Source organism: Salvelinus sp. IW2-2015, unplaced genomic scaffold, assembly GCF_002910315.2.
Source record: "Salvelinus sp. IW2-2015 unplaced genomic scaffold, ASM291031v2 Un_scaffold16312, whole genome shotgun sequence".
Taxonomy (NCBI): domain Eukaryota; kingdom Metazoa; phylum Chordata; class Actinopteri; order Salmoniformes; family Salmonidae; genus Salvelinus; species Salvelinus sp. IW2-2015.
The window spans coordinates 420,501-432,057 of record NW_019957531.1 but is presented as its reverse complement, the minus strand read 5'-3'; positions in this window follow the sequence as shown (position 1 = coordinate 432,057).

The window sequence follows — 11,557 nt, the reverse complement described above, 5'->3', positions numbered from 1 at the left end:
TTAATCAAAATATATTTTAGATTCTTCAAAGTATCCACCCTTTGCATTGATGACAGCTTTGCACACTCTTGGCATTCTCTCAACCAGCTTCACCTGGAATGCTTTTCCAACAGTATGAAGGAATTCACACATATGCTGAGCACTTGTTGGCTGCTTTTCCTTCACTCTGCGGTCCAACTCATCACAAACCATCTCAATTGGTTTGAGGTCGGGTGATTGTGGAGGCCAGGTCATCTGTTGCAGCACCCAATCACTATCCTAGGTCAAATAGCCCTTACACAACCTGGAGGTGTGTTGGGTCATTGTCCTGTTGAAAAACACATTTCCACCAGTCTAATGTCCATTGCTGGTGTTTCTTGGCCCATGCAAGTCTCTTCTTATTATTGGTGTCCTTTAGTAGTGGTTTCTTTGCACCAATTCAACCATGAAGGCCTGATTCACGCAGTCTCCTCTGAACAGTTGATATTGAGATGTCTGTTACTTGAACTCTGTGAAGCATTTATTTGGGCTGGTAACTCTAATGAACTTATACTCTGCAGCAGAGCTGACAGCAGGTCTTCCTTTCCTGTGGCGGTCCTCATGAGAGCCAGTTTCATCATAGCGCTTGATGTTTTTTGCGACTGCAGTTGAATAAACGTTCAAAGTTCTTGACATTTTCTAGATTGACTGACCTTCATGTCTTAAAGTAATGATGACTGTTGTTTTTCTTTGCTTATTTGAGCTGTTCTTGCCATAATATGGACTTGGTCTTTAACCAAATAGGGCTATCCTCTGTATACCACCCCTACCTTGTCACAACACAACTGATTGTCTCAAAGCATTAAGCATTAAATTCCACAAATTAACTTTTAACAAGACACACCTGTTAATTGAAATGCATTCCTGGTGACTACCTCATGAAGCTGGTTGAGAGGATGCCAAGAGTGTGCAAAGCTGTCATCAAGGCAAAGAGTGGCTACTTTGAAGAATCTCAAATATAAAATATATTTTGATTTGTTTAACATTTTTGGGTTTCTACATGTTTCCATATGTGTTTTTTCATAGTTTTGATGTCTTCACTATTATTCTACAATGTAGAAAATATAAAAAATAAAGAAAAACCCTTGAATGAGTAGGTGTGTCCAAACTTTTGACTGGTGAGGTATATATATATATTTATATATATACACACACACACACACACACACACACACACACACACACACACACACACACACACAACACCCTTACAACTAACCCTACACTCATTAAAAACGCACTACCCCATTCCACTACTTTGACCCTATCTGCTCCTGCACCATGCCAGCAGCCTGGGAGGACGGGACACCACCACTCCACACACCCTGTAACTCTTCTGAAGTCAAATCTCGTATACCAAAATACTTCTCTGCAGCTGCCACCACAACATATATTTTCTGTGATTTATGTTCAATTTCTGCGGTACAGTTGATAACCATTGCTATGAACACTAAGAAGCCATCCTTACTGAAGCATATGTCACTCATTGGCCTATCCCTCTGTGCTGGCACAGATCTACCAAGGATGTTCTAATAAGATAGACCACATCCTGTCGTTTCCAATGGGAGGGCAAGTGAGCCGAGTAGGTGGGATCAGGTGTGGAGATGGGTTTTTCAAAGTCGCGTTTATTGGTCAATTAGATGTCAGTCAGATGGCTTAGTGACGTAAGTAAAATAAATCGTCATCATATTCAAATTAAGTTCAAATGAGATGCAGACGTTGGACTGGAAATTTGGAGAAGAGGGACTTAAACACTTGATTTGATGTAGCTAACGTTAAGTAAATATTTGTTGTTGAAGACATTTATAAACCACTACCAAGATAGGAAAGCAAGTTACAAATATTTTGTTAAATGTTATACATTATTAAATGTTTTGTAGTGGGCGTTAACTGTTTGTATGAAGCTAAAACACAGAACATGCAAGAAACTAAGTTTTCTAATGTTAGTCAGCTAGTTACCATTGGGTGGGTATAATTTGTGGAAAGGTCCAACAGAAATCTGTTCCAAAAACTTCGGAAATAACAAGGATGCTAACAAACAATGCATTAGTTTGCGAATCAATACGGGAGTATATGGGTAAAATATAATTGAATGAGGTTATTAACTATAGGTAACCCATTACTTTTCTCTTAATACATTTTATAATTTCACATGGGCAAGAAGAGAAATACTAGCTAGCTCGGTATATACAGTATATTATATATTTCTTTGCGAAATGGTGATTAGCTTGCTAAAGTTAGCTAGCTAACGTAAACTCACCCCATTCCGTACAAATGTGCGCAACCGCAACATTCAAACGAGGCTACAAAGAAAACTAATGGGACTGTAGCGACTGTGTTGACTTCAAAATCGGGGGTGTGAACTAGGTTTCTATTCAAGCGTTGATCGACATGGTAATGGCTCTATAGTATTGGAGAAAAGTTGAAAAAACAGATCCTCCGTTACATCTAGACGTGTCATGTCGTAACGTACAGCACGCATAAAGCAACTATTTCTGTCTTACAATCTCTCTCCACCAGGTGTAGCACTTCTCTCATCCTTTAAAAACAAGAAATGGACAGTGGGGGGATGCCTAGTCATTTTTTGCGTCTTCATTGCATGCGATCATCATTCTCAAAGCCGCTGTTTACTTCTAAGATCACTTTAGCACCTCCCTAAAAACCCGATTCAAATTCGACACAATCCTTCAAATAGGTATGTAATGACACATTATATAAACTCTTTATAGTGTTTTATTTACATTTTAGAGGCGATAAGTTGGACAGATCGAGTGAAAAAAAGCAATTTTCCCACACAATATCTCTCCTTCTCACTCTCACGCATTAGTTTCGCTTCCCCACCCGCCATTTTTAAAAATACCTGAAGGAGCTCATTGCCTGCTTGAATTATGCAGAAACGGGCAGCGTTTAGGTCATGTAATTTATTCTGTTGGAAAGGGGAGAAATTGTGCTTTACAATGGTATTGACATTACAGTTGATCTGGAAGTATTACGTTTTGGGGCGCTAAAATAAGGGCAATTGTACGGACCAAGGCGATGTACGAGTTTACGTGAGTTTACGTTACTGTAGAGCAATAAATCAGATTCTGCATGCGCCAGAAAAATAGCAAACAGTAGCTAGCTAGGTTAGCTAGCTAATCATTCAGGACCGCACATCTGAGAGGGCACATATTTGTTTACTTGAAGAGCTAGAAACAGCTAGAGCATGGATGATGAGCATAGACGAACAGCGTTTGCATGAATTAATGTACTCTCTACAGTACTGCATTGTTACATCTCAAAAGCGCTAGAACCAGGTGTTGGAACCAAAGTTATTTGACAATCGGTTTGAACAGAACCATTACCAGGCGGACATTGGAATTAGTTTCTGAAAGACAGTGAGGACAAAGCAGGGTTCCCCCAACTCGCAGGCCGAATTTGGCCCATGGGTGGTTCTATTTGCCCCCTATTTTTGTGTGCCAAAACATTTTTTTTAAATTCAATTATTTTTCTTGTTGGACATAAAAGACTGGAAAAACACCAGGAAATCAGCTCTAAGTGATTTTTATTTAAGAAATCTGTTCAAGTATTCCTATGCATAATAGAGGTACCTGATCTTATACAAATGTAAGAAAGGTTTGAGTTATTACATTTTTGTCAAACATTAAATCTGTTCGGGCTTCTTGCGGTCAATTTTCAGTCTACAAATTATTTGTAATTATTTTCCGGCCCCCCAACTATCCGCTTAAGAAAAATTTGGCACGCGGCTGAATCTAGTTGATGATCCCTGGGATAAAGGGAATGTTTGACTACCCTTTTCTGTTTATTTTTGTTCTCTTCACCAAAATAGTGAGACGGGGGGGACGGGGGTGGACGGGGATGGGGGAGTCCAGGGACCCCAAAAACGTATTATCCGGTGAAACAATTCAGTTTAGGCTGTGTTTTTTTTTTGTGTTCATTAACTTCAAGATATATATTTTTAAGCTGCGCTTGCATTCTACACAGGTTGTATTGGCCTTCCAGGATGCAATCAAAGGCACTAGATCTAAGTAAGAGGACTCTTAGCCCTGACACAATGACAGTTTTTGCCCAGAGACTAAGGTTTTTGTAAATGATGTCCTCCATTTTTGTTACCATCAGCCTCAGCAGTTGAGATGGCTCTACCAGCGTAATGTCCTCAGTGTAGCATTTCCTTTTAATAAAGTTTGTTGCATCAGAAAATCCTTTAACATAGTTATGCTCAGAACCGATGTGGACCAGAAGCCTCTCGCCTGCCTTGCAGTCATGGAGGATTAGCTCTTTCTGCACCTCATGTTTCAGACATTCGCTTATATAGCTCAGGATCTCATCCTTCAAACAATCACCATCTGCATCCTCTTTGGCAGTGTTAATCTGTTTATTGGGGAAATAATATTTGTGAGTAATACAAACACCTCTTTTTAAAGTTGTTTGTGTTATATTGAAGTTGTTTACCGTTGTAATTGCTGTAGGGTCAGTGAAGAATGGGAAGATGCAACTGGCGATGACCAGTGGAGGATTCTCTGAGTTGGCCCGCATCATCGGGACTAGATCCGGAAGCAAAAGAGGTAGTAGAAGTGTCTTTGCCGTGGAGTAGTAGGTCGTCATCTGGATCATTCTGGGAGTTTGTGTTACTTGCACAGGTGAGGATGTTCGCAATTGAAGTACTTTTAAGTGTAGCAGAAAACTCTTTAGCAGAGGGGTTGAATCTGCTCAGCTGTCCCCCTAATAACTGATAACAGATTCTAGAAAAAAATACAACTGAAACAGGATAAACGTTTGAAATACCCTCTGATCTTTCATCTCCCTTATTTCCTTTTATATTGTTATCTGAAGGTGAATGCTGGAGATGAAGGCAGAAAAGGAAGGCCCAAGAAAACATGGCAGAGAACATTGGAGACTGAGCACCAACAACAACTAGCACAATGGGTGAGTGATTCAATGTAGAGGGCTGCGGGTCCCGACAGAGATCATTGCGGCACAGTCAACATCTTTCATGCTGCGTGTGGGAGCAAGCGGACTACTTTGGGCAGATTTTTTTGGGGTCCCATAGATTATTTGGAAACGGTCGTCTTTCTGCTTTATATGCGTTAGGCTAGGCCTACATGTATTGGACTGCGGTTGGGTTTGGGGCCTCTAATTCAGTGTAAGACTCATGATTACCCTACATAAACAAACATGATTTTACATAACAACTCACAACTTACCTCTAAGCTGTCCTGATTAAGTTTGGCTGTGCACAGACATTTTAAAGCATTTTCCTCTGCTTCATTCACTCCGTAGGATTAGTTTGAAGCCTCGCTGGAATGGTGGAGTAGTTCCTGGCCTAAAAATAAATAGCTTAATAATTTTTATGGTCCTGTTTTAGATGTATTATACTAAGTCAAATACACAGTATGGTACCTTAATTGAGGAGGACAGACTCATAATGGTTGGAGTGAAATAAGTGAAATGGTATCAAATACTTTAAACACATGAGCTGTGTTCGAATACCCATACTAACATACTGTATACTACATACTTAATGAGTATATACTAAATACTATTAGTTCATTTTAGTATACTGTAAATGAACGGTATCCTTTCAGCTGAGCGTACTAGTGCTTCGCCTGTCTACCGGAAGTTGATGCTGTTGCCATGCAACCTCAAATAAAAGAAAGAAAACTTTGTCACATGCGCCGAATACAACAATGGTAGACCTTACCGTGAAATGCTTACGTACAAGCCCATAACCAACAGCGCAGTTCAAGGAGAGTTAAGAAAATATTTACCAAATAAACTAAAGTTAAAAATAATAAAAAGTAACACATTAACATAACAATAACGAGGCTATATACAGGGGGTACTGGTACCGAGTCAGTGTGCGGGGGTACAGGTTAGTTGAGGTAATTTGTACATGTAGGTAGGGGTGAAGTGACTATGCATAGATAATAAACCGTGAGTAGCAGCAGTGTACAAAACAAATGGAGGGGGGGTCAACGTAATAGTCCGGTGGCCATTTGATTAATTGTTCAGCAGTGTTAAGGCTTGGGGGATAGATGCTGTAAAGGAACTTTTTGGTCCTAGACTTGGCGCTCTGGCACCACTTGCTGTGCGGTAGCAGAGAAAACAGTCAATGACTTGCTAGTTTGTTAGAATAACAAATTACTGTTCGTAAATTCAATCTGGAGTGCCAGTGTGCGCTCTGGGCGTTTGTAAATTCAGGACATTGTCAGATTGTCCGTTCATAAATTCAGAGCGTTTCGCTCTCGGAGCATTCAAAGTGCACACTGGACACTGTCCGAGCATTCTGACCAGCAGTCAAGCACCCAAGCTAACTGCCTAACTTTATCACGACTCAGGATATGACCAAGATGCAGAAACGGGAGGAGGATAGTACAGTTCTCAGATGATTTATTAGAAACACGGGGCAGGCAAAGGGCAGGCAAAGGTTCTTGATCACTGTCTCCTACAAGAATAACACAGTATATGCAAACTTTAAAAATAGAGTACAGAAGACAAGGAGGAATTGTTGAAGTAGAGTATATGCAAACTGTAATAATAGTGAACAGAAGACAAGGAGGCATTGTTGAAGTTTAAAATAAATACAATGGCTTGCGAAAGTATTCACCCCCCTCATTGGCATTTTTCCTATTTTGTTGCCTTACAACCTGGAATTAAAATAGATTTTTGGGGGGTTTGTATCATTTGATTTACACAACATGCCTACCACGTCCAAGATGCAAAATCTTTTTTATTGTGAAACAACCAAGAAATAAGACAAAAATAAGAACTTGAGTGTGCATAACTATTCACTCCACCCCAAAGTCAATACTTTGTAGAGCCACCTTTTGTAGCAATTACAGCTGCATGTCTCTTGGGGTATGTCTCTATAAGCTTGGCACATCTAGCCACTGGGATTTTTGCCCATTCTTCAAGGCAAAACTGCTCCAGCTCCTTCAAGTTGGATGGGTTCCGCTGGTGTACTGCAATCCCTAAGTCATACCACAGATTCTCAATTGGATTGAGGTCTGGGCTTTGACTAGGCCATTCCAAGACATGTAAATGTTTCCCCTTAAACCACTCGAGTGTTGCTTTAGCAGTATGGTTAGGGTCATTGTCCTGCTGGAAGGTGAACCTCCGTCCCAGTCTCAAATCTCTGGAAGACTGAAACAGGTTTCCCTCAAGAATTTCCCTGGATTTAGCTCCATCCATCATTCCTTCAAATCTGACCAGTTTCCCAGTCCCTGCCAAAGAAAAACATCCCCACAGCATGATGCTGCCACCACCATGCTTTACTGTGTGTATGGTGTTCTCGGGGTGATGAGAGGTGTTGGGTTTGCACCAGACATAGCGTTTTCCTTGATGGCCAAAAAGCTCAATATTAGTCTCATTAGTCTCTCCCACATGCCTTTTAGCGAACACCAAACGCGTTTGCTTCTTTTTTTCTTTAAGCAATGGCTTTTGTCTGTCCACTCTTCCGTAAAGCCCAGCTCTATGGAGTGTACGGCTTAAAGTGATCCTATGGACAGATACTACAATCTCCGCTGTGGAGCTTTGCAGCTCCTTCAGGGTTATCTTTGGTCTCTTTGTTGCCTCTCTGATTAATGCCCTCTTTGCCTGGTCCATGAGTTTTGGTGGGCGGCCCTCTCTTGGCAGGTTTGTTCTGGTGCCATATTCTTTCAATTTATAATGGATTTAATGGTACTCTGTGGGATGTTCAAAGTTTCAGATATTGTTTCATAACCCAACCCTGATCTGTACTTCTCCACAACTTTGTCCCTAACCTGTTTGGAGAGCTCCTTGGTCTTCATAGTGCCGCTTGCTTGGTGGTGCCGCTTGCTTGGTGGTGCCGCTTGCTTGGTGGTGTTGCAGACCCTGGGCCCTTTCAGAACAGGTGTATATATACTGAGATCATGTGACAGATCATGTGACACTTAGATTGCACACAGATGGACTTTATTTAACTAATGATGTGACTTCTGAAGGTAATTGGTTGCACCAGATCTTATTTAAGGGCTTCATCGCAAAGGGGGTGAATACATATGCATCACTCCAAGGTTCCCAGACAATAATCAACGACGGGTGAGTTGGATACTCCTGAGCCTATGCAACTGGGAAGAGCTAGGTTATCGGTTGGGGAATGCTCACGTAGGCTGAGTTCAAACTGTTGTCTGTACTGTGGAGAGGCAGGACATTATATAGCTACCTGCCCTGTTAGGAAACCCTTGTCTCTGGAGGGTACAAGTACTCTGGTGAGCCAGACTGGGAGTTCCCTAATTCCCATCACCCGCACTCCTTTTTGGGGCTTATGCTGTGGGGAGACCAAGTCTCTCCAAGTGCTCATTGACTCTGGGGCTGATGAAAGTTTTATGGATGCTACTATTGTTTCTGAACTTGGTATTCCCACTCAACCCCTCTCTGTCCCCATGGATGCAAGGGCACTGGATGGCCGCTCAATTGTAAGAGTCACCCATAGTACAGTGACCATTCATATACAGGTTTCAGTAAGACCATACAGTTCCTTCACATTGCATATCCCCATGTTCCTGTTGTCTTGGGATTTTCCTGGCTCCAAAAACACAACCCTGTTATTGACTGGACCATGAGCTCCATCCTGGGTTGGAGCCCATTTTGCCATTCCCACTGTCTTAAAGCAGGGCGTTAGCAAGGCTTTGGATGTCTCTGCCATTCCCACTGAATACCATGACCTCCTGGAAGGCACGTGCTACTTTTCGTCCCCCGCACCGTCCTTATGATTGTGCCATTGATCTCCTCCCAGGCACCACACCACCTCGTGGTCGGTTATATTCTCTATCCGGGCCGGAGACCAAGGCCATGGAGGAATACATAGAGGAGTCTCTGGCTACTGGAAGCGTCCGTCCGTCTGCATCTCCTGCCGGCGCAGGGTTTTTCTTTGTGGAGAATAAGGACAAGACCCTGCATCCGTGCATTGACTACCGGGGTCTGAATGACATTACGATTAAGAATCGTTATGCCCTACCACTCCTCCCCTCGGGTTTTGAACCTCTCCAGGGGGCCACCATTTTTCCAAGCTGGACATTCAGAATGCCTACCACCTGGTTCATATACGCGAAGGAGATGAGTGAAAGACAGCATTCAACACAGCCAGCGGACATTATGATTACCAGGTCATGCAGTTTGGACTCACCAACTCCCCCGCTGTCTTCCAGGCTCTGATAAACGATGTGCTTCGGGACATGCTAAACCGTTTTGTGTTCTTCTACCTAGACGACATCCTGTTTTTTTCCCGGTCTGCCCAAGAACACGTTCTTCCCCACAGCGCCTCCTAGAGAACCAATTGTTCGTGAAAGCCGAGAAGTGTGAGTTCCACCGCTCGACAATCTCCTTTCTGGGATATATCATCACTGAGGGAAATGTCCAAATGGATCCTGGAAAAGTGAAAGCAGTGGTAGATTGGCCTCAACCGACGTCCAGGGTGCAGTTACAACGTTTCCTGGCGTTTGCTAACTTCTACCGCCATTTCCTTCAGGGCTACAGTACCCTGGCGGCCCCCCTCTCTGCGCTCACCTCTCCCAAAGTACCATTCACATGGTCTCCAGCTGTCGACAAAGCCTTTATGGACCTGAAGTATCAGTTCACCACAGCACCCATCCTCGTCCATCCGGACCCATTCCGTCAATTTGTGGTAGAGGATGATGCTGCTGATGTTGGAGTTGGGGCCATCCTGTCCCAGAGATCTGCCCAGGACCAAAAGCTTCATCCCTGTGCCTTCCTGTTCCATTGTCTCAATCCTGCAGAGAGGAACTACTACGTAGGCAACCGAGAACTACAGGCGGTCAAGATGGCGTTGGAAGAGTGGACGCACTGGCTGGAATGAGCAGAACAGACATTCTTGGTCTGGACCGACCATAGAAATTTGAAATATCTCCGTACAGCCAAGCGCCTTAACTCCAGGCAGGCCCAGTGGGCTCTCTTGTTTACAAGATTCAACCAGTATCCCGGAGTTGCCTCTTCACTGTTGACGTTGAGACTTGTGTTTTGCGGGTACTATTTAATGAAACTGCCAGTTGAGGACTTGTGAGGCGTCTGTTTCTCAAACTAGACACTAATGTACTTGTCCTCTTTTTCAGTTGTGCACCTGGGCCTCCCACGCCTCTTTCCATTCTGGTTAGAGCCAGTTTGCGCTGTTCTATGAAAGGAGTAGTACACAGTGTTGTACGAGATCTTCAGTTTCTTGGCAATTTCTCGCGTGGAATAACCTTATGAGTTTCAGAAGAAAGTTATTTGTTTCTGGCCATTTTTAGCCTGTAATCGAACCCACAAATGCTGATGCTCCAGATACGCAACTAGTCTAAAGAAGGCCAGTTTTATTGCTTCTTTAATCAGGACAACAGTTTTCAGCTGTGCTAACATGATTGCAAAAGGGTTTTCTAATGATCAATTAACCTTTTAAAATGATAAACTTGGATTAGCTAACACAACATGCCCTTGGAACAAAGGAGTGATGGTTGCTGATAATGAGCCTATGTACGCCTATGTAGATATTCCATAAAATAATTGCAGTTTCCAGCTACAATAGTCATTTACAACATTAACAATGTCTACACTGCATTTCTGATCAATATGATGTTATTTTAATGGACCAGAAATGTGCTTTTCTTTCAAAAACAAGGACATTTCTAAGTGACCCCAAACTTTTGAATCGTGGTGTATATTCCTGTTTGATATGCATTTATATAATTATATTGGACTTGGTATCCTTTATCAAATGCCAGTATTTGTATCCAATGCCTAGGCCTTGTATAGTTTGATTGCATCATATTACCTTTCAATATTAGTTATCAATTGATATAAAACCATGTTATCCTGAACATCAGTGTCATTTAATATAATATGCACGGGTGTGACAGCTGTATGAATTAAACTTTTGACGCGTGATTTCCAAATATCTCTAACAGTAGCTCCAGCATGAGTTTTTTTATGTGCATGATGTCAGAATGCACTCATTGTTCCAAAATGTGATTGTGATGCAACAGGACAGTTAATACTCGCTGCCCTCAAACCAAATACACACACTGCCTGCTAATTATCCTCTAGGCTATATTTGAACTTGTTCGAAAATTATTTGAAATTAACACGTTTTATTTCTAACAACAGTTTGAATTGAGGTGTGTTCGCCTTCTCATTAATTCAAATAGAAGTAGCCCATTTCACTGTTGCGGACAATTAATGTTTTAAGCTTTGCTGAACTGGACAAACTTCTCTCTTTGAGAGCCCAAGCACCTCCCCAGTGTTTTCCCAGATCAAGTATGCAGACATTTGCGCAGTCTAGCACATTTTTTCCCCCTGGCACATTTTCTGGCTGACACTCGCATTGCCTTCATTGTTGTTTTCCTTTCCAATCAAAGTAAATGTCTTATTTTCTGTATATCATGTTGTAATTTCTACTGTAGCATACCGTATGCATGTATGGAGCATAATGTATGTACTGTTTTATTCACATGTTTTCAAGTACTGTTGACAAATCCTGCATTCCTGTATTACTGATTCTTGCATAGATTGTAATGGACACATAGGA